Raw genomic sequence first — 23,822 nt, 5'->3', positions numbered from 1 at the left:
CCCTCCTGCCAGGTGTGGCCAGCAGCAGCCAGGGCCAGGTTCTGTGTCTAGGGGTTCTTCTCCCTCCACACACCATAGAACAGGCTGATGTCCCCACCCAGTAACCTGGGAAATTCACACACCACCCCTGGGTGCCCAGTGCTTCCCCACCCAAACACAGAATATGAGTCAGAAGAGAGACTTTTAATAAAAGGGACAGAAGTAACTTGGCATTAATTTGGGAAACCACCACAAACACTGTTTCTAAACATAAACCATGAGTAAAAGTCCCACCCTAGGCAGATTGGACAGTGCCCTTTTCCACTCAGCTTCCTAAGTCCAGCAACCTAAATGTTCCCTTGACATTCTCAACCCTTCTCTGCACAACACTCACATTTGCTGCCCTTGGTCAGAGCAGAGCCAGAGTTCAGAGATTCAGCCTCAGAGTTCACCTTCCATCCTAGGTGGGGAATGGTAAAGAGTCTTATTCACTCTGTGCGCCACAACTTCCTTCTGGCCGCTTGTTGCACCTCCTAGCTGCCATCCTTCTGGCTGCTTGTCACATCTCTCTGCTGCCTCCTTACTGGCTGTCAGTCGTCCTCTGCTGCCATACACCTCTTGGTTGCAACTTCTGCTGTTCAGTCCAAGTAAATTCAGCTCCCAGTGATTTCAACCCTTAGCAAGCAGAGTAGAAGAAATACAAATCCAAACATAATTAATTTAAGAAAGAGACTCTAAGTGATGCCTATTTAGCTCTGTTCTTTGAAGGAGTTAGGGTAGGGGAAATCGGTCAGTCCAGTCCTGGCAAGAGACTTCTGGTTAATTAGATGGAGCAATGTCTTGAACCACTCCTCTGACCATGACCTGACAGAAGTAATAGTGGAAGAGAATAACCACAGCCTCCTTTGCTGCATTATGAACTCCTTAGGTCTCCACTGCACAGATTCAGAACTGTTCTTTCTCCATCAACATGCAGGTCTCCTACTCTCCCGCTTCACCAATCTTAGCATATCCGTTAAGAGAGGGCCCTTGTAAAGGGCCCAATTTAAAGGTGAGTGACAGTGAAGAGTAATAAATAAAAGCAATGACTTTTCTCCAAGAGACTAGTGCGAAATGGCCAGTGCTATGGCTGCTGTGACACCCTTGAGCAACAGAACAACTTTTCAAGCTGTGGGGGGGAGGGGGAGATGGAGGAAGCCACCTCTGGAAAATATTTTGTTTGCAAGAAAATCTATGGCACTGGAAGTAACTAAATCGAGGTGCCCGCATTAACTCATGCTGGAAGAGCATGACTGTAGGAGAACAGACTGTCGGCTGCTCTCCAAACCCCAGTATTTTTCTGATTTTGAGATCATGCCAAAATCCTTGGTGGTTACTTAATAATGAGTAGAATGTCTTCATGTCACCCTCCTATTTACGAGTCTGTTCCTGGCTCACCAGCCCGATTCTGGAGCCACAGATCTTATCACAGAAGGGGCAGGTGTTGGTAGCGGTTGGGAGGGGTGCAGGACTGTTCTTGCCACCCTTTTCCCCTTCTTTGCCTCTCCTCATCTGAACTGCGATGGGTCCCCCTGGATTACCATTCACCAGCAGGGATGGTTCTGGGCAAGGTTCTCCCAAGTGTTGACACTAACATTGCACTTTTTCATGTGTGCCTTCAGCATGTTCTTAACCCACTTCCTCTGACCCCCAATGCTCCTCCATCCTTCCTTCAAATGGAGAACAGAATCTGTTTTGGGAGGTGCTGATCAGACATCTGGACCAGTCCAGCAAAGTTGTTGGTGAATGATAATGGCTAAATTCTAGAAAAAATCAACTTGCTGTAGACACACAGATGTAAAACTTAGCATGTAATATGATAACAGCTATTACTACGGTCCATTTAAACATATCCAAGAGTGGGGGAGGACAAGCGGAGGAGGGCCTCTCATTCATCCAAACTGAGTCATCATATCTGAAAATGAGCAGGCTGAACAGTCATAAGAACATAAGCACAGCCATGCTGGGTGATACCAAAGGTCCATGTAGCCCAATATCAAATGCTAGGTGCCTCAGAGAAATTAACAGAACAGGTAATCATGAAAACAAAGCAGCAGAAATGTAACACTTTAAAGACTAACAAAATGATTTATTCAGTGACAAGTTTTGTGAGACAGATCCACTTTTCATCAGATCAATTTTATTTCCAATTCAGACTGATGTTTATAAGTACAGAGGACCAAAAAAACATTGCAATAAAAACTGACAAATCAAATAGGATTGAAGGAAGGGGATGAAGGGTAGGGAAATGCTAATTGTCCTGTCTGAGATAATTACAAACATCAAAGGAAGGGAAGCATTCCTTGTAATGCATGAGGTAATTGATGTCTCTGTTCATGCCATGTGTTAATGTGTCAAATTTGAATATGACCTCTAACTCACAAATCTCTCACTCTAATCCATTGTTAAATTATTTTTGTTCCAGGACACAAATTCTCAGGTCTTCAACAGAATGGCCCACTCCATTTAAGCGTTCGCTGACTGGTTTATGTGTATTGAGTTTCTTGATGTCTGCTCTGTGTCCATTTATTCTTTGGCAAAAGTTTTGCCCAGTTTGTCCAATTTACATAGTGTCAGGGCATTGTTGGCACATAATAGCATATATAATGTTTCTGGAAGTGCATGAGAATGTGCCTTTGATCTTTTAACTAACACGATTAGGTCTAATTTTTTAGTTAGAAGAATAACCCAGAATAAGTGATCCATCCCCTATTGCCCATTCCCAGCTTCTAGCACAGTCTACGTGATTACAGATACTTCCAAAATAAGCTAATTACCTTGCATTTCATTTTAAAAGGCCCCTTCCATCAGCACCCTGTTTCTAAAATAACCATTTCATTATGGGAGACCCAATCCTGAGAGCTGTCCCTGCACCACAGTTTGTTTTAAACTCACCCTTACATTCCAAGGGAAAAAATATCATCAACCAGCTGAGGCCTCTGAGCATCCACTAACCTTGAAATAGTGCAAGCTATTCTTCTGCTGAACCATCATGAGGAAGTTCCTCTTTGTTATACCCTTCCTTTCTTCTGCCTCATACTACCTTCACTGGCCCTAGTGTAGCAGCAGCAGCAAGTCTCTGGCTTGGGTCTACACTAGGGATCAAAGTTGATCCCAGATACGCAATTCTAGCCACGCTATTAGTATAGCTGGAATCAACGTATCAGGATCGACTTTGTTCCCTGGTGTAGATCAGGGATCTTCAGGCTCGTGCCAATGTCCCTTACTCTGTGCACCAGTGTGGAGTGCAAGGGTCAACAGCTGAGCCCAGAAAGATCAATTTCGCTGCATTTTCACACACACGGCAAAATCAATCCCCAGAAGATCGATTGTGGCATGCTGGTTCCTCCCCCGCATAAGTATAGACATACCCTTACAGTTACTCCTTACATCTGACATTCTGATGGGCAGTTTCAGAATCCTGGCCAGCAAATGAATCAGAGACTTGTTAGTGTCTCTCTCCTAGTGGTACTCATGTATTTCATTAGTCTTTATCCAAGGCCTATTCTTTGCTAATCTCAGGATGGTGATACACACAGTAAGGATAGAGCTGAGCACGCAGTAAGGTGAAATTCCATGCCTAAATATTATTAGGAGAGCAATATAAGTGTCCTACAATATTGGTAATAAGTTTGAACAAGCAGTCAAAAGTTTCTGAGCTCAGAATCTGAACTTTAAGGTCGGGCTGCTGCCTAAACACTCAAATTTCTGAGATTCACTTGTAATAGCTAACTGAAAGACACCTGGCATAGCCTATTATCATGGGCCAGAACTGCAGGCTGTTCTGATCTCTCACGGCAGTAATATTCAACCCCTAAAAGCATGTTTTTGAATGGCTGTATCTTATGCTGTAGCTTATAATTAGATATACCTGCTGCGAAGGTTGAATGAGCAGAGCTTTTAGCAAACATGATTCAGGAGTCTAGTTCTGGATTGAGGGGAAATTGAAATGACGAGACATGGACTTGTTAAAATAAATGCTACAGCGAGAAAAACTGGATGGAAGCAAAAACAAGCTAGTGACCCAGAGGGGCCTATTTCAGAAATTACAGTGAGTGCTGAAGTCAGTAATAACAAAAGTGTTTATGTGATTGGAGGGGCTTATTCCTGCCACTGACTGTTTTCTCTAATTATATTTTCTTTGAATGTAGAGTATTTTCCTGCCTTAGCTGTTGTATTGACCATTGCTAACAGCTCTGATAAAAGATTGGGGAGCAGAATTCCTAGAATTGTCGACAGTTCAGCCTTCTCCTTATTGCAATTTATTTAGCAGAGACGTGCAAAATTATTATTGCAGGTTGTACCTCTGAAATCCAGTACTCTCTGGTCCAGCAATATCCGTGGTCCAGCAGGACTAGGGATCCCAGTGGTCGGTGCAGGAGCCAGGGAGTCGTGGTCAGGAGTGGTGCCATGGACACAGTAGAGAAGCAGTGGGGGAGCCGTGGCTGCAGCCAGGGCTGGGGAATAGTGGCCCAGCATTGGCCGGGTATCTGCCTCCGGGTACTGCATGGCCAGGAAGCAACAGCTGAGGAACAGCAAACTGGCTCCCAGCCCTGCCACAGCTGTTGTGGTGGCCCTGGCTCCCAGCTCTGTGAGTGGGGATTGCAGCAGCAGTGGCAGCTGCTGGAGGGCTGGAGGGCTGGGAGCTGGGGCATCCCACAGGAGGGCTGGGACCCAGCCTTTCATGGCAGGGCTGGGAGCCCCAGGTGGTGCAGCCCAACAGGGGCAGCAGGGTGCTGGCTGGGACTGAAACTGCTGAAGGCCCAGCAGCCGGGGACCACCTCTAGTCTGGCAAATTCCCTTGTTCGGGACAGATCTGGTACCCATGGTGCTGGACCAGGGAAGTCCAACCTGTACTGATTATATTGTTTATTGAATAAGAAAGCACTTGAGAATGAATAAAGTGAACTCATAGTCTCTGTCTTGAGTAGTTTGCAGACTGACTAGGGTTAGAATGAATTGTGGGAGGGGAACCTCACACTACTCCTTTTCTGACTTCGGGGAACGTCTATACTTGCCTCAAACTTCAAAAACCATTGGTTTTGAAAAAACAGAATTAGAGAAAATAATCAGTGACTGGAAAAGTCCCTCCAATGATCATATTTGTGAGTGGGGGGAGGATGCTCCTCTCTTGCTGAGGTGCATCCAAAAGTACAACTACACCAGTCAAATTCTCAATGGAAGCTCTACAGTATTTTGCCAAATGGAATCTCCTTGGGAGATTCCAAGCCCAGTGTTGCAGATCTGAGGGTGCTTTGGGTAAGATTTAGCGAAGCACATGAATGTCGTAGTGTGCATCTGACCCAGCTCCTTACAAACAGGTGCCGTGAAGGCTGTGTCTCTTTTCTGTGCTTAAACAAGTCAGTGAGAAAAAAGCCCATTAGATCATCCAGAGCATCTCCTTGCACAATCAGGATTTCAAAAGGATGCTTTTCCCTACACTGGCCCTTCTACCATACTCAATCACCATCGACTCTGATCATCTCCTATGGTTCCCAGGACAGGTTTAAACCATCAGACTTTTAGCTAACAGCCAGCTCATAGAGGTCTCTTGATGGAGAGAATCCGGTAGAGCAGTTTTCATCCCACTGACTCTAAATTATGGGCTCTTCATGTGCCTAATTCAATCACACTGCTGCAAACACAATATTGTATATATGGGATGATCTGGTTCCATCAGCAGAGCAAATTTGAACCCTCCTCATATTTAATTCAGTTACCTGAGAGCATAGTCAGACCTTCTGACTGGCACCAATCCTGCCCTGACAAGGCAATGAACTGTTCAGCCTTCGACTGGAACTTCTTTTCCAACTACCGGTTTTGTTGTTATTTTACCGACTAAGAAAAGCAAGCTAGTGTGGAGAGCTGAAAGCAGTCAGTTCAAGATGCTTGAAATATTTGTCTGCAGCAAGTGCATATTTACATGGCATTGTTTTCCTTGTCAGGTTCGCAACAGCTGTGGGACTTATTAAATCAGTTTGCTGTTGAATATTCAACAGATGTCTTGCTAATCATCTGAAAGGCTCCTTAAGAGAGAAGATGTCCATGAGTTACAATGAAGGAAGCCAAAACCACTCCCTCTCCCCCCAGTTCTCAACAGGAATACATTCTGTGCAAATGGATAAAGGCTGTTGGGAATATAAGGAGGTAAGAAGTGAATGTTTGTTATTAGTGGTTGTCTAGTTCATAGCAAGCAATGATATGAAACCCACACTGGCCTCTTCTGCCCCAAATGTTCACACAGAGCCTGATGATCAGCACTTCTTATTAGTGCACTTCAGTGCACTCTCTTTTCAGTTCAAGGTAGATCAAAGTGTAGTGTAGGGTTACTACAATAGGACACCCCGAGAGTGTATTTACCAACTCATGTGGTATCAGTGCACTAGATACGACAACACAATACAACACGAGTTGGCAGATGACAATCCAGACACACTTCTTCTCGGGGTGTCCTCTGTTTTGAAAGTTCAAATATTGTAACCCTACTATTAGGGAACTTTTAAGGCACCACAGCAGGGTCCATAGTTCATGTCAGGCACAGATGTGTGGGGTGGATTTTCACGTCAACTTTCAGTAAATTACGTTTCAGTAGACATGCCCTCTCAGTAAATGAAAAAGCTGCAGCCTCCTCCAATTTATTTTGCATGCTTTTCCCTCCTTTTTGTGATCTGCCTTCCCCCAAGCCTTGAGCGACACCACCAACAGTCTTGCACCATGTGCAAACTACACCAACAGTTGACATGGAACACTACCACTGAGAATGAGTTTCATGTATTTTTAACACTGACATGATACGCATGTTGTCATTTTTAGAAGAAAGCTGAACAAACAGCCTGGCTACTTCTGGACAAAGGGGATAACATGGAGTGGAGCTAGCACCATGTGTCATGACAACGGACCGAAGGAAAGCAGGCCATGAACCACAATTCCACCATGATCCACAAACCACAGCTTTGGGAAACTAGGGATCTCCCCTCTAGACTAGTGCAACAGTGCACAAACTCATCTCAGTACACCTGTTCTTTTTCTAAGGCTGGGTCTTCAATGGAGTTGCTTCCCAAGTGATGGGAATGACAGTTGGGTGGGAGGCCAAGCAACTGGGCCAGAAGAGAGGCGGCATGACATCTCAGATTGGGCCAGGAACTCCAGAGAGATCAGACTGCAGATGAGTCTCCATAATTCCCAAGCAGAGGGCCTAGGGAAAGATCCTGAGGGGAGCAGGAGCCTTCTATGGAAAAGCCTTAGCTGAGAGCTCCCCAGAAAGGTAGACGCCCACACTGTAAAGGCCTCATTGGACTGGACAGCAGGCAAAGCCCAGGTAAAGAACAGACTGGATTAACAGGAAAAGCTGTAAGTATAGTAAAACCCTTGTAAAGACTATGGAGCTCTGGGAAGAGCTAGAATTAACTGGTGGCCCAGGAAGAGGCTGAGAGATTTTGACATTGAGTTACGCTGTTATTGTCCATTAATAAAGTAGATCCCCAGAGGGGAGTATAATTCAAAAGCACCAGTTGTGTTGATCGGTTTGACTGGCCATGGAGTCGTAGTCCTGACTGAACATAAGTAACCAGCCATGGGTGAAACTTCATTTCTTGGGAGATGGAATTACTGAAGTAAATCATAGAATTCTAGGGCTGGAAGGGACCTCAGGAGGATCAGCAGGCTGGAAACAGAATGTTTGTACTAGCTAAAATAATGCGGTGGTGGGCACCCAAGGAACTGTTTACAAACGATAAGGTAATACTGAATGAGATAACCCTGAAACAGTAGATGAGATAAAGGATAAGTTGTACATGGATAGCGTGTGATGTACAGGCTCCTACAAAGTGACAGAGCCAATCCCAAAAGATGATGCAATGTGTGGTACATGCAACAGAATGTGAAAATACCAGTGGTAACGTTGAGTGTGTGGCTCACCCTACACCCACCCCTACCCTTGAGTCTGAGCAACTCATCCTAGCTTCGCCATATGCCAAATAAAAGAACTTGAGTGACAAGACCAGAGTTGAACTGAGTTTTTGGGGAACTAAATGGAAGTTCCCCAAGAAATGGAGGAAAACTCTACAGGAAGCAAGTGAATGGCTCTGATGCTTCACTGGGCATCTCACCAGAAGCAGAGTTTTTGGGATGAGCCTGTCCATAGAATCTGCTCTCCCTGCGGTCCCATGGGATGTTATGCCATTCAGTGGCAAGACCCACAGTGACATCTGCATTAGGCCAGCTGCCTCAGAGTGGAGGGATTCCCCAGCCTCCCTTATCCTGGAAAAGTCCCGTCAAGAGGTGAGTACAGCTAGGTTGTACCTGTTTCACCATGAAGATATCTTTGTGGAAAAGATAACAAGAAGCAGGGTAGCAGAGATCCTTTTAGGACTGCGTTCACCAGAAGAGCAGTTGCTTAGTTTTTGTTAAAGTTTGGCTCATCATCCAACTACAGGCTGAACCTCTCTAACCCAGAACTCTTTCGTCTGGGAAACTCCATAATCCAACATGATTTTAGTTAGCTGGACAACCACTTTTCATGGGTGTGGCCAAGTTTCCTGCGGTCCCATAAAGTTTGTTTACAGCCACCAGTCCTGGCTCTCAGTGTTCTGTGCTGTTAGTTATCTGTAATTTGCCCCTAAATATCTTCTAAGCGCCCATAAGCAATGGAAGTCTTGGTAATACTGCTAGACAATATTGAGCTTCCATCAGACTGCAAATTCTCTAATCCAGCACTGGTCAGGTCTTGAGGGTACTGAAAAAGAGAGATTCAATCTGTACTTAAATGTTGAGAACAAACCTGTGCCACCTTGGAGTTTCAGCAGTTACTTTTTCCACTTGCTCACTGTCTCTTGTGTATGACCCCTGAAAGTGAGGCTGGATTATTCCCAGCAGTGTTGTCCATTCACAACCTCTTCAAATGCCTGGAGAAGATTGGGCAGGTTTTTGACAACTGTAAAAGGTGCCAGCCAAATTGTCCAACAGCAATGGTGATTTAATTAAATGAAAAAAAATGGAAGCAGAAAATAATGTAGGGCAAAAACTACAGCTGATTTTTCTCCCCTCCCAGGAAAAGTAATGATCACCATGTTTCTTACTGGAGCTTGTTAATAATAAATCTAGTCTGTTTTGCAGCAGTTTTAATGAGTCCCTCTAAAATATACGGAAGATTATCAATGCAAATTGTAATAATTGATCCAGGAACCTCACTAAACACAACCAGATGACATAGGACAGCTTCACAGCACATCATTATTGTAATTCTTGTTTTGGGAGAGAGGGCAAATGGGCTAATTAGGACACTTCACCAAGTCCTTACTGGTATTTTGGGTTGTAAATAGTGACAGGAGAATCTACATGCAGTTCAAATCCTCATGAAAACCTCTCTGATCCTCCTAGAGCTGCTGAACTGAGTTAGAAATCTCACAGAAAAAGATGCCCCAGAATAATTTTGTTAGAGCATCTGGACAGGCCAAGGCTGATGTTGTGGTTAAGGGTACACCTACATTGCAAAAAGCCACAAAACCAGCAGCAACAAGACTGACTGCCCACAGTCAACTGACTTGGGCTCCTGCTGCAGGGCTAAAAATATCTGCATATACATTTACACTCTGGTTGAACCCCTGGATCTGATACTCAGAGAGGCAGGAGGAAGTCAGCACCCAGGCTCCAGCCTGAGTGGGAAACTTAAGCTCTGTGGCATAAGCCTGAGTCAGCCAGCCCATTCTCAGACTCAGTGCCATGAAGGGAAGGCTTGCAGTGAAGACATATGCTAAGATACCCAGATTTGGTCTGGCAGAAATTCAGAGCTCTGCCACAGATTCCCTTGGGTAACCTTGGACGAATCATGTACTCATTCCATGCCTAGTTCCTCATATTAAAAAATAGGGATAAAAATTTTTCCTTCTGCTCTCTGCCTTTTGCTTCTCTTGGGCTATGTTTACACTGCAAAGCTATATCAGGATATCTAGGTATCCCAAAATAGCTACTCCATGTCTATGAAATGTGCCCATTACTTCAAAATATTTTTCGAAATAATGGGCATGCTATTTCAGCATCCCGCTACACCTCATTGCAGGAGGAGTAAGGGATACCTTGAATTAGCAGAGGATTTTGAGATTTGGTGCTGTGCAGACAGCGCCAAATCTTGAAATAGACAGTTTCAAAATTAACTTGAAACAGGATACACATTTAAATAGTGCAAATTGTGTATCTTACTTCGAGTTAATGGAGCAGGGTAGCGGTAGCCTTGTTGTTTAGAATGTAAGATATCCAGGGCAAAGTCTCTCTTTCTATGTGTCTGTACAGGACTTAGCACAGCATTCCAAATTTGGCTGAAGCCCTTAGGCACTACCAGAATATTAACAAAGAACCCTAAAGAAAAGACTATTCTGTCTCAGGAGTGGAGCAGTCCCCAGAAGATATGGCACTGACATCTCTCCAGCCACTCCTTTGCAGACTTTGGCATAGGGATTCACCGAGAGTGTCAAAAGGGCATGACTGTAGCTCTTCAACAATTCTTAGCTCCTGTACTGGCACCTGAGACCATAACCAACTTGTGCACTCTAAAGCAACTGCACAATTGCTTTAGCTCATACTAGCAGCTAGTTTAAAATCGACTCCTTTGTCTCTCCTTGGCTGTGCCCTGCAGATACAGGGCACAGCTGAGCATCTGGGCCCTCATAATTTTCAGACATGTTAGACTAGCTCTCTGTCATTGCTACTAATACTTGTGTTCATACTCCTGAAGCTTTCAAGATGTTTACGACTTTTGTGTTTAATTCAGTAATGCATTGTAATAATTGTTCTTTTCTAGACTAGAGCCTTGAAATACCCAGTCCAATGGTTTTTAATTCAGTATAAACTCTCTCTTGGTACATTTATGCTCTTAATACCATCGATCATTACACATTTATGATCTCAATACCATTGAGGGGGGTCAATTAGCATAAATTGCTGGAGAATTCTCAGAATGCTTAATCTTTTAAGTACCACACATTTTAATATTACTCACTTATGTTTTAGTGAAATGGGGTGAAGTGAAGCGCCATACTGAAGAACATTTGGAAACTAAATGCTGTCTTATATTAATATGTTTCTGAGAAATAAACAAGGCCTAAAACTATTTAATCCATGGGAGAGAAAACCCACAAAAAGCAACACAAACACAATTTCCTCTCCAAAAACCAAAACAAACCACCTGCCCCAGCACTCTCTCATAAATTAGTTCTCCAGGTCTTGGCATGGAGTCTTTCTAGATTCTGCTACCATACTTCACAAATCCAGAGCATAGGTTTTATGTCTGGATTTTGTCAGTATTCTAAACAAGCTTTGATGCTAGCAGGTTCCAGTTAGCACTGAATTCTCACTCACTTAGCCCCACAAAACTGAACTGTACAAAATACCAGAGAACAGGTTGTTCAGAATGATTTTACATTGAGAGGAAAATTAGATTAGGCGGCCCAAGAGGCACATGATCATCCATAAAGAGGCATATTGGGAAAAACAAACCCAATATTTTTTAAAACCAGTGTTGCTGTAAAGTGCATCATATACAAAATACCCAATGGCATGGTACAAAAGTTCTACTGGGATGCATTTGGGCCAGTGTACATACGTCACTCTTGCTTTCACCTCATGAGTAACGCAGCCCTCTTAGAACTCATGATTCAACTGTTACACCACAGCATCATGTTCTCTCTCTATAAAAATCCCTTAATTATTCAGCTGCAGACAATCTGTACAGTTGTACCCAAATTGTGAACCACATACTCCCGTGGAGGAGCTGTAACTCACCCAAGAACTCTAAATGAAAATGAGGAGAAGATTCATAAAAGTAACCGGTTACCAATTAGAATAAGACATTCACAACCTGGCTTACGTTCAATAGTTTCCAATGATTATAGCATTTGTTCTACATGAATCCCTTTTATTTTAGGCTGGCTGTCTTTTATTTTAGTTGTTATGACTTGTTGGGTAACAAATTAGATTTAATAACAGTTTTATGTAGAAGGTCTTCTGTCAAGAGCCTTTTGAGTTGCTCAACTAATCATCTAGTAAGTTATAAATGATACCAGGGTGGGAAGGGGATGAGGGAATGCCTGTAAATTTTGATGAAACTTTTTACAATGATCAGGATCACAATTTGGAAAACATTAATTTCTAAGTGACAGAGAGATAGCCATGTGAGTCTGTATTCTATCAAAACGAAAAAGCAGTTAAGTAGCACTTTAAAAACTAACAAAATTAATATCTAAGATAATCACTGTCATTATCTACTATATGTTTTAGAGAGTTTGTCTGTTTGAACTCTTCAATGTTAAGAGCTAGGCCCACCAAATTTGGTATAGAGCTTCCTCTTATCATAACTTAAAGCAATGTAAGAGTTTGGTTGTGCTAGGAAAATGGGATGTGCCTGGAATGGGATTGCTTCTCATAAAACCTTATAGAAGAGGCAATCACCAAATCAAATACAGTCCTCAAAGTTGACATACATGAGTAAATACTGAAAGAGACTGAACCCAGATGAGCCTGGAGTATGACTGCTTCTCAATAAACCTTAGAGAGAAAAAACTAAAAACAAAACCAAAAAAAAAAGGGAAAAGAAAGGAAAACAGACAAACTTGGAGTAGTGCTCTGTTTTGGTACAGTTACATCAATTCTTATGGTTTGAAAACTAGAAGAAAATTTTATTGAAAATCAAACTGACTATAGTCCTTTTTGTCAAAACATTGGGAACAATAAGATTTCATAGGGATGAAAAAATACACTTGATGGAATTTACATTTTAAAAAATTACTAAAAAACTAGAAAAATTGAAACACTAAGAAATCTGAAACAAAAATTTAACTTCTTAAAAATAAGCATTACTGTTAATTTGAAAAATGCAATAGTTTAAATAAAGCATATACATTCTCCTTTTATTATATGTATTTTACTTTGTGTGAAGGACCCAAGCAATGCCAAGTAAATCTGCTAGTATAAAATACAAAGATGCACTGCACAACCTTAATAATAATTGGAACAAGTCTCTTGAAAAACTGCATGAAACTCCTACCCTCTACACCTCTGAATAAATGATATTGCGATGTGCTTACCATTACCACTAAAAACCTGCAAAATTTAATGTAGCAATTGAAAATGACTGTATGGTTAGACAGTATGGTTAGAAGAGCAATTTTCAGGCTAGTGGGCCACAAGTGGTAAACAAAACCCCAAACAATGATATTTCAAATGGAATTTGCACAAAATGAGCAATACTTATTCATGGCCACAGCTGGTTCAGAAAATAATTAATTTCAAAAGTTTTTTTTTCCCAACCACCAAGAACATTTGATTTCTAAATAAATGATCAATAGTAGTCTCTAGGCAAACTGAACTGCTCATATTATTTCAGACAGGTAATTACTTATGGTAATTGTATGTGGAACACATGTATCGAGGGACACTGTAACTTTAATCTCTCTCTCTCTCTCGCTCTCTCAATATATTTTGTCATTGTAGCACTGCTATCCTTTTGATTATAAAAGAGTTTGGGATTAATGAGCTGTTTTTATTCTTTGGCAGAAAGGATATATGTAGAATCCATAGGCCATGACACACATTTTGGACATTGACAAAGGATGGAGGAGAAAGTTTATAAAGCAGAGGGATAGAGTTCTTCAGGGATTAAACCAATATTTAGGAGATGATTAGCACAAATAGTAGCCCAGTTGCAGCATCTCCTGTCTCTGAAAGGTAAAGAGACCAGCATGTTCTGAAGATATGCTGATGCTGGGAGTCTGAATAAATTTTTTCAGCTCCCAGTAGAAATCATAAACAAAATTGCAGCTCTACAGAGAACAGTAAGTTATCACCTGGGGTACAGCTGTTCTTTCCCCTAACTTCCTTGACATTTCTTTCCTCTTCTCTTCTTTTTTTAGTCTTCTTTTTCTGCTACCTCCTTTCTTCAAATTTCTTCACTGGGTCCTTTGTTTTTCTGCATGAAGTTTAAACATTGCACTGTTACTTCCAGTGCACAGCCCTGCATACCCCAATCCCTTACCACTAAGTCCTTGTTTTTACCATCTCAAACTTTCTACGCTGCTCAGTCTCCTTCTGGGACTTGTGATACAAACGTATTTGTGATGCCCAGGACTGAATTTCACCCATATTGCACAAAGCATTTCCTTCCACCTTCAAATCCCACCTGGAAATCCCAGCTGGTCCAGCTCACTAGCCATCACTGAGTTATATGCCAGTGCTACCTAGTTCTCGTTTGCCCTACTTTATTTTCATAGGACCCAGCAGTGCATGTCTTAGGTTAAATAGTACAAAGTCTCATTGACTGAAGTGGGACCACCTATGCAGTAGGGTACTTCCTGCTGCAAATAAAGGGATCACAACTAGGGCCAGAGAGCTATTGAGCTTCACACGTTTAACTTTTCCCAAGTGTTTGAAAGCTCCCTTTCCTTGTCTTTTTGGCCTTAGTTTCCTGTGCATGTCTTCTTCATTTTCCAAGGCACAAATGGCAGGTAGGCACCCAAGTTCAACTGAATAGGAAATCCCATTGACTTTCAATGAAAAGTCCATGCCTAAATCCCGTAATCCTTATCGGAAATTATCAGAGACCCCAGCATCAATAAGGAATAATATTTCTCAAAACATAAACAGCTAAAGACTCAAAAGCTGTGTCTGCATTTGCATTCCTCTTTTGAAAGAGGCACACAAATGAAGGAAATCGAATGTGTAAATGAGGGACTGATTTACATATCCGACACCTTATTTGCATAATCTCTTTGCAAAAGGGCTTCTTTTGAAAGAAAGAAAGCAATGTAGACAGGACTCTTTTGAAAGTAAACCCTATATTTGAAGGAACCCTTCTTCCTATTTTGTTTCAGGAAGAAGGGTTCTTTCAAAGATAGGTGTATGTATGTGTTACACACATACATAAACATAGTACAAATGCTGAAATACATTAATGAGGTGGATGAGCCTGACAACTGACAGCTGATTGTGCTGCACCCCTACTTAGGAATTTCATGTTCCCCCCCGCACATTGTGCACCCCTTATTTAGACCAGTGTTTCTTAAATCTTTTGAGACCACTGAACACCATACAATAATATTTTTAATGTGGAACACCCATGAAAGTTTTCTTCAAAAAAATTGTTGTCAGACCCCCCATGGCCCTGCCCAAAAAAACAAACAGGAACATATACCAATGTTAAAGTAGGGCAACATTTACAGACATATGAAGGTGTGTTTTTTTCATTTTTCTCTCTATTTTAAGTGGAAAAACAAAACACAAAAGCAAACATTTTTGCCAGCTTTCATTTCCAGAGCTAGGGTTTCAAAAATGATGCAGGAATGTCATGTTTTTCCTTCTAAATCTAATTTTTCCAGCAATACTATGTCAAAGAATCAGGTTTCTTTTCCCAATTAAAAATAAAGAAACCACCCTCTTGAATAATTATTGCTAAAGGCTAATAAAAAATTTAATTTGGGACATGCAGAAAATATGCAGATTTGAAAAGGGTCTAAGCCTGCTTTTGGCTGCTGAAACTTTCATTCTTCTTTAAAAATCACATACTCCTGACAAACAATTCTTCATAGAGTGAACTCAGATATGCACCACTCTTGAGAGAATGGTACTTTTCACTAAAAGAGGATACATTGTAATGAGAATGATAGATTCAGATTTCTCTAGTGTTTGTCTGGAGCTCATGATGATCCCAGGTGGGGAGTCAAAATTTGCATTTAAACAGAGGCTGAATACTCTATTGAAAAGACATCATGCTCAAAAGCTTCTAAGTAGGGTTTTTCTATTATTTAGTCTGATTAAAATTTATAACAGCCTTTACATGTCCTTGTTTAAGGGATGGAGCAGTTATTGTTAATTGACCCAAACGGATAGCTGTATTTTTGCACTCCAGTCTAAAAGTGACTATGCTAAAAACTAGTCTGGATGCCTGCAGTTTGATCTAGATCCTGCACCATGTTCCATCCTGACATATGAACGGTTGTGGACATGCCATAGATGTGGTTATTGGGCCTGTTTTTCTCTGACAATTTTCTGGAAGGAATGTTTCAGCTAGGGCAAAGTTAGCATAACTGAGAGAACATAACATAAGAATGACCATACTGGGTCAAACCAAAGGTCCATCCAGCCCAGTATCCTGTCTGCTGACAGTGGCCAATGCCAGGAGCCACAGCAGCAGTGAACTCAACAAGTAACAATCTCTTTCCTGCCATCCATATCCAGCTTCTGACAAACAGAGGGTAGGGACACCATTCCTTACGTATCCTGGCTAGTAGCCATTAATGGACCTAACCTCCATGAACTTTTCTAGCTCTTTTTTAAACCCTGTCATAGGCCCAGCTTTCACAGCCTCCTCTGGAAAGGAGTTCCACAGGCTGAATGTACGTTGTGTGAAGAAGAACTTCCTTTTATTTGTTTTAAACCTGCTGCCCATTAAACAAAACAAAGCTCTTCACACAATGCACAGTCAACCTGTGGAACTCCTATGCTCATTGTACAAGGAATAGCACCTATTAAAAACAGGCACATTGAAATAGGGGCTGTGTAGACAGGGAGTAGAGCTTATTCTGAAATATGCCCTAATGCTGTATTGTGTGTAGACACTATATTCTGAAATAGCTGAGCACCATTTCAAAATACATTTTGTGCACTATTTTGGAATAAGCTATTCTGGAATACCTGTTCCGGAGTAGCTTGTTCAGGAATAACATTGTTGTGTAGACATAGCCAAAGTGATTTGTGTTTCTAGGCTAAAATTTGGAATATGAGCTGAACCTCTCTAGTGTGGCACCCTCAGGACCTGACCAGTGCCAAGCAAGAGAATTTGCCAAACCACGGAAGGTAAATATTGTCTAACAATATTAACAACATTTCCACTGCTTTACTGGGCACTTAGAAGACATTTAGAGGTAAATTACAGCTAAATTACAGCACAGAACGCTGAGAGCCAGGAGTGGTGACTGGAAACAAACTTTATGAGACTGAGGGAAATTTCACCTTACCCATGCATGGTAAGTGGTTATCTGGGTGGCTAAAATCATGCCAGCTTATGAATGTTACCAGGTGAGAGAGTTTCAGATTAGAGAGGTGCAACCTGAAGTAGGTACCTAAATCTAAATGAAAGCAATGAAGGCCCCAGTATATTTAATCATATACCTCACTTAAATCACATGTGCTTATTACTCATATGCTTATGTTTAGGTAAATGCTCAAGTCCCTTGCTAAACTGGGTCCAAAAGCAGCTTCTTTGGCAAGGAATCTGTACCCACAGCTCAATTTGAAGTCAAGGGAGATTGCGTATATTCAGCACTCGTGAAACCCACCGACTGCCTTTATTTAGCTACCTATGTATGTAATTAGAACTCACAGTGAAGCTGTAGGCAGCGACTCCTCACAGTCATAGTCAGTCAGCTGACTGAGGATAATACAATGTCAAAGGCAGGAGGCAAAATGAAGATCAGAAGCGCAAAAGTAAGGAGGTAGGGAGCCAAGTGAGGCAAGGCTGACAAAAAGTCACGCCAAGGAGCCAGAGGAACAAGGTACACAGTCCAGAACTAGGTGAAACCTAGTTGTTCAGAACACTTCCTGTTCCTAAGTAGGGCCAGAGGGACAAGCAGTGCGCTCGAACTCTGCCAAAGAGACAGAAGGGTAGAGCCTCAAACAAAGTCAGCCGTTGTCAGTAGACTGCAAAATGGCCAATTGAAGTGTGGCTGTTCTTATAGACCCAGGTTTGAGGGCTGTGACATTAGGTGCCTAACAGCTATTGCTTTTAAAGCTAATTGCCCTCCTGTGTGATGAACAGCACCAGTTTTAAAATATAAGCCACAATCAATGACCAGATTATTCCAAGTAAAATTTATCTCCCAGATGTGATAGACTTGTTAAGCTCTGTTTTCCCCTGCTGAAGTCAGTGGGCATTCGGTTTGATTAAAGAATGAAGATGCCAGTGTCGGAACCAGGAGGAGGAAGAAGTTCTCTCAGAGATACATCTATGCGTGGCTAAGACAACTACCTATCGTTCAACAATAAGGGAGATAGGCTGCCTGCTCAAAGAAGGCAACTCCAAAACATCAGTTTGTAATGCTACTTCATCAGAAGTTATGGAAAAAAAAATACGGTCATGATGGAGCCCCAAGGCCCATGGGCTCCAAGACCATTTGTTGACATTGACCATCCATAGGCACGATCCTCTGAAGCTACCTATGGCCACAGTTCTCCTTTCCCAGCCCAGTGGGTGATGTGGGAAGTGGTGCCCAGCACATCCCTGTGGTCCCTTTGCCTGCAGACACCACTCCCACAGGTCCTATTGGTTAGGAACAGCAAACCATGGCCACTGGGAGCTGTGGGAGGGAGACGGCAGTGCCTAAGGGCAGTCAACATCAGCAAAATATCTTGTGTTCCACAATCAGATTACCCTAATGGGCCACAGGTTGCCCACCACTGGTATATAAAGATGAAAGTAAGAGATGGCAGGAACCACAGGAAGTCTTAAAAATGTAAGGCCACTTTTAGGTACTGTTAAGCTGCTAGAAAACTGAACAGTGCACTAGAAACACTCCAGGAAGGCCAGGAGGGCATATTCATGTGTCCTAACATACTGTATTCATTACTGATTTAACAGGCTGGTAGGGTTAAAAACTAATCAGGCTTTGATTAATAGTTGACAGAGTAAAGAACAGCAAGCTTTCCTCATGTAAGTTACATTGTCAAGGTAATGAATGAAACCCAAGACTCTTTGAGGGTAATTAGAAATACATTCAAACTATCACAAAGTCTCTAGAGACTTACTCCCATACTAACGAGACTGGAGGGGAATGTTTTCAAAGAGCAACACACACTGACCAATAAACAAGAAATGTCACAGTGGAACCACAGGGCCTCTTAAAACCTCACCTCAATTGCAGGCACTTAAGAGTAGGCCTCAGCACATCTGTTCTGTAATTTTTATGTCTGTGAAGTAGGTCTAATTATAGGTCTGTTAACGGTGATTGCCTCCCTTATTTTCCTTGTCTTCCAAAGTCGTATGAATCGACTGGCACATCCATTTACATGGAGGCACAATAACCATGTCTACCTGAGATTGCCATGGTAACCATTTGTATTTTACGGCTGACTAGAGCATGAAAAGTGTGCTTTAGAACTGACGCAAGATGGTAACAAATACAACTTTAATGACCGGCTCATGCAGTCCAGTGCACGAGGTTTACACTGATGAGGTCACTTTGTCACAGCAGACAGCCATGATCAATTAGGGAAGTGAGGTACTTGGAAGGAATTCTTACTCCCCTGGCTGGAATACCAAAGAGAAGTGGACAAAAGGGCTGGGCTATAAACATGACGTTGGCCATCACCAATACAGGTGGCAATGGACCCAGACCAGCTTTTCCTTGTGGGGTGCTCCATTTCACTTCTAACAATAGGTATTGGAATTGCAAGATCTTTGTCATTCACAGTAGGAGGCTGAGACTCTGAATTGGCAGCTCCCAGCTGGGTTGACCCTTGGATATGCTGCGTATAAGTATGTAAATTGGCTTTGATGGGGGTCCACAAATTGTTTGGGGGGTGACTGAAGATTTGTAAATGGTTGGGGGGGTGGTTGGAGGTACGCACTAGTTAAAAGCTTGGAAACTACTGGTCTAGTATTATGGAGCTCATGTATGCTCACAGAGATATTGAGTTCAAGTCCTAGTGGTACCAAGTGCACAGGATTGAAATATATGGCACCTTTTCTTTTCACAATGTGATGCTATAGTGTAAAAGGCTAATATTCATGGGTGCATCAACAGGGGAGTTATAGGTGAGACATGAGAGTTAACTATCCCAATCTGCTTGGCCCCTGGGAGGCTTGAGATGGAGCACTGTGTCCAGCTCTGGGCACGACAATTTAAGAAAGTTGTGGACAAACTGGAGACAGTCCAGAGGGGAACAACAGGTTTTATTTTTATGACTCTTATTATTTCAAAACTTCTCTTGCAACTGGCAGAATATAAAGTCTAATGCAATTAATGGGTCTAATATTAAATAACTGATCATGGAAATAACTGTCATTTCTTAATATGGAAAAAAACAGTTCACTTCCTCCAACATTGCTTTTTGAATTAGATGATGTTTCATTGCCAAATCTATTCAGGTTGCAAAGTCAAGTGAAGAGAGGAAATGCTGTAATTATATGTTGCTGATTACTTTAGCATTCATCTCCAGTTCTACAGCGTAGGCTAATCATTAGCCAAGCAGAATCAGTAGGAGTCTTTAAAAAAAGTACGTGTCCATCCAATTTTTTTTTAAATTCCTGAGCTCTCACACCCCAAAATCTTTTGCATTAGGGCCTATCTTACCAGGGTATGCAACCCAGAAGGTTGTCACTTCCACAGGAGCAAAAGAAGAAATATTACATCATTCAGGTATCTATTTTCTTCATCTTCCCTGTTATAGAATGCCTGGCCCCCTAGGCTGCACAGCCGGTGAGCTAAATCAGCTCAGATTACAGGACGAGCTGCATCTTGGTTGAAGCAGGTGATCCCAGGAAATAAAAAAGAGCAAGAAGGTGCAGTGAAGGGGAGGGAGGATGTCTGGGAGATGGCAATAAGGTCAGAAATAAGAAGGTTCCCCGTGGGGCAGAAGCGGAGAAAGCAGGAGGGAGTGGGAGGAAGCTCTCGAGGCAAGAAGAGCCCTGACCAAGCAATGAAGGAGAACATGAACTGGAGACTATGTGAGCTTGTGCTATTTGAGTTAATCAGGGGGTCAGGCACGGAACTGCTTGGCCCCCAAGAAGATATTTGATTCAGCTACTTTTGAAATGAGTAAATTCCTGAAAAAGGGCAGTAAACATGGGTGAGGAGGGGACCAGCAGGGTCGTGCAGCAGCACCCGGCCACAAGCACAAGGGGGTGTGGGCTGCCCATACTATGCTCCTTCACTTCCGTGGCACTGAACAAATGCAGCTGTCATGCATCAAGGTTGCAGGCCAATCCTGAAGGCTTCACTCTGTGCTGGGAAGCTTGGTTCCACAGCAGCCGTCCTCATGGAGCAACAGTACTGCCCCCCGCTGCCCCAGCACCACAAACCAATGACTGCAAGCCCCAGGTTGGAACTCTCCACGGGGTCCCCTCATTGTGCCATAGCCACTGACATGACATTGACTTAATTTCTACCCACAATGCAGCTGCCCATTTTAAGCAGTCTGTTGACTATGGCGAGGTGGGGCCCTTTTTAGATTATTCGAAGTTGTTTGTGAAAGCCAATTCTACTGTAAGAAACACATGTTCATGGCCTTGTGTAGCCTATAGCAAAGTAAGAGGAAGGAGGAAGTGAGGAGAATGGGTACAAAATAAAAAGGTGCAGCAAGAAGGCCTTGATTTACCGACCTCTTGATCAATGTTCCCTCTAATCCTTCCCATCCATGCGCAGGCTTTCTACATGCATGTGTGGAATAAAGTTGTGTGTACCAAGGCATGTGCACATGTGCACCACCCACAGAAACAAAACTCAGCTATGGGCACGCTGCTAACCAGCTGGGCAGCAGCTGAATCTCTCCTGAGCAGGGAATGCTGCCCTTGACGGTACCTGATTGTGGCTCTGTTAGACAGTAGACCCAAGGATTTGGGTATTTCCATCTCCCCAGGCACAAAGAACAAAATCCTGATGTCAACAGCAAAACTCTAAAGGGGCCACAATTCCACTGAGTACCTCAAAGATGTCCAGCTGGGACGGCTTAGCCTTTTGCTACCCCCGCCCACCACCAGGCAGTTTAACATACAAAATAGACTGTGAATTACTTTCACAAGAGTGACACAAGTCTGCAACCCTTCCAGCATGTACAGACGTTTCTTTCTTTGATTCTCATCAATGAATTGCTTCTGTGCTGGGGAAAGAGGAAACTGTATTTCCACACAGTGGGTCAACATCAGCCAATGTTTGTTTACTGCCACCAAGACTTGACAATTAACAGAGCAGCTGTGTTTAATTTCAGAAGGATGTAAGAGTTATTCTGTTTTCAATGAGCACATTCCCAAACCTGTGGTGGACAAGACACAGCCAACACTGCTGCCAAGATCAGGGATCACTGGGTTCCTATTTTGACTCATGATGTTTAACGGTTCTATATATTCCCAGATAATAAGCACACTGCCTGGTAGCCTGTGAAATATCCTAGGTAACAAACCAGGAGGATCCTGCAGGGCTCTCTCACTCTAAAGAATTACCACTTATGTGACAATTTGCCTCCATTTCAAATGATTAGCTATTGTGGGGCATATCTGACTCCTGCAAATAGTTTTCTTTCATAATGCACTGTGTGTAGATGAGCACTATATTTCCTTAGCATAAAAGGCCCACATTTTTTAGAAAGGAAAAATGGTTGCGTCGTTAAGGCATGAGGGACTCAGAACTTCTAGGTTTGATTCTTAGTTATTCTACAGACTTCCTGTGTGATTGGGCTAGTTGTTTGGAATACTTTTTGTCCACCTTTTGCTTGTGCGTCTTGTTTATCTAGATTGCAAACTAAGCAAGAGGTCCTTAAAGACTGACACTATTATTTATTAGGCAATGAACATTCATGCGAAAGACCCAGTTCTTCAGATAAAAGCTAATAAATAATAGTATTAGTTTTTAAGGACTGCTTGCTTTGTTTTGCAAAGATAGAGACTAACATGGCTACCCCTCTCAGGCTAGATTGCAAACTGTTTGCACAGAGATTTCTCTCTTATACTGTGTATTATATGTGGTGCCTGGCACGGTGGTCCCATGCTCTCAGGAAACAAAATTAGACACTCTCATAATATAAGTAATTAGGGACTTCTGAAGTTCATAGAAGTGAGGATTTAGGTTTTAGTGCCAATAAAGATTGAAGTGTTCAGATACCCACCCAGATGTCACATGAATTATCCTCGATTGGTCAACAGAGCTAGGTTGGAAGGCTTGGGAGACCTTAAGCTTTCTTTTGAAGTTAATAGTACTTCTTGCTTCTGATGCTGGTCAAACAGCAGAAGGACATGGCCTCCTCACATGGTATTTGGGGGATATGCATTTCTAATCCTTACTGCAAGGGCAGCAGGAGGTGACACTGTAACTTTCTCAGATCCTTCAAAGATAATGCTAAAGGGTAACAACATCGGGTTTATGTTTCAACAGTAATATGGTACCTTCAGCAGCGCATAGATATGCACCCACCCTCTGTACAAGCATTATGGAAGGGTTTGAACACACCATCCCTTAATTTTGCAGCTGCTGTTTTTTTCCTTAATGCTCAGCTGAGATGGTTGCCGAGCATGTGAACGAGATTACCTTCAGTTTTTCAGATGAAAAATATTCTATTGCTTTAATATGTTCCACAAGAGTGGGTTACTTAAAATCTCATGTGCCGTGTCTGTAAAAAGACTTGGGCTACGTCTACACGAGCCCCAAACTTTGAAATGGCCACGCAAACGGCCATTTCGAAGTTTACTAATGAAGCGCTGAAACGCATATTCAGCGCTTCATTAGCATGCGGGCGGCTGCGGCACTTCGAAATTGACGCGGCTCGCCGCCGCGCGGCTCGTCCAGACGGGGCTCCTTTTCGAAAGGACCCTGCCTACTTCGAAGTCCCCTTATTCCCATCAGCTGAGGTACCATATTACTGTTGAAACATAAACCCGATGTTGTTACCCTTTAGGTGCCAGCCATCCTTGAGCTCTTTCCACTTGGGGGGAAGGGAGAAGAGGTCACACACAGAGGCCCAGCATTGGAAGGGCAGCGAAAGGAAGGACCTTTGGGAGGGTGGTAGAGTCCCTTCCAAAGGGAAGAATAGCAATGGGGGGAAATGGAGACACA

General features: G+C 42.6%; 1 long non-coding RNA gene across 1 annotated transcript in view; it reads right to left on the bottom strand.

Annotated features, from left to right (window-relative positions):
• Positions 1-510: 510 nt before the first annotated feature.
• Positions 511-23,822, bottom strand: part of LOC142015575 (uncharacterized) — a 167,012-nt gene continuing 143,700 nt past the window's right edge. The window contains exon 5 of the long non-coding RNA XR_012646189.1: positions 511-654. This is a non-coding gene — a long non-coding RNA (uncharacterized LOC142015575). The remainder of the gene's footprint in view (positions 655-23,822) is intronic.

The sequence above is a fragment of the Carettochelys insculpta genome, chromosome 7 (assembly GCF_033958435.1).
Source record: "Carettochelys insculpta isolate YL-2023 chromosome 7, ASM3395843v1, whole genome shotgun sequence".
NCBI lineage: Eukaryota > Metazoa > Chordata > Testudines > Carettochelyidae > Carettochelys > Carettochelys insculpta.
Note: the sequence above shows the minus strand (reverse complement) of the source record. Positions and strands in the feature narration are given on the sequence as shown.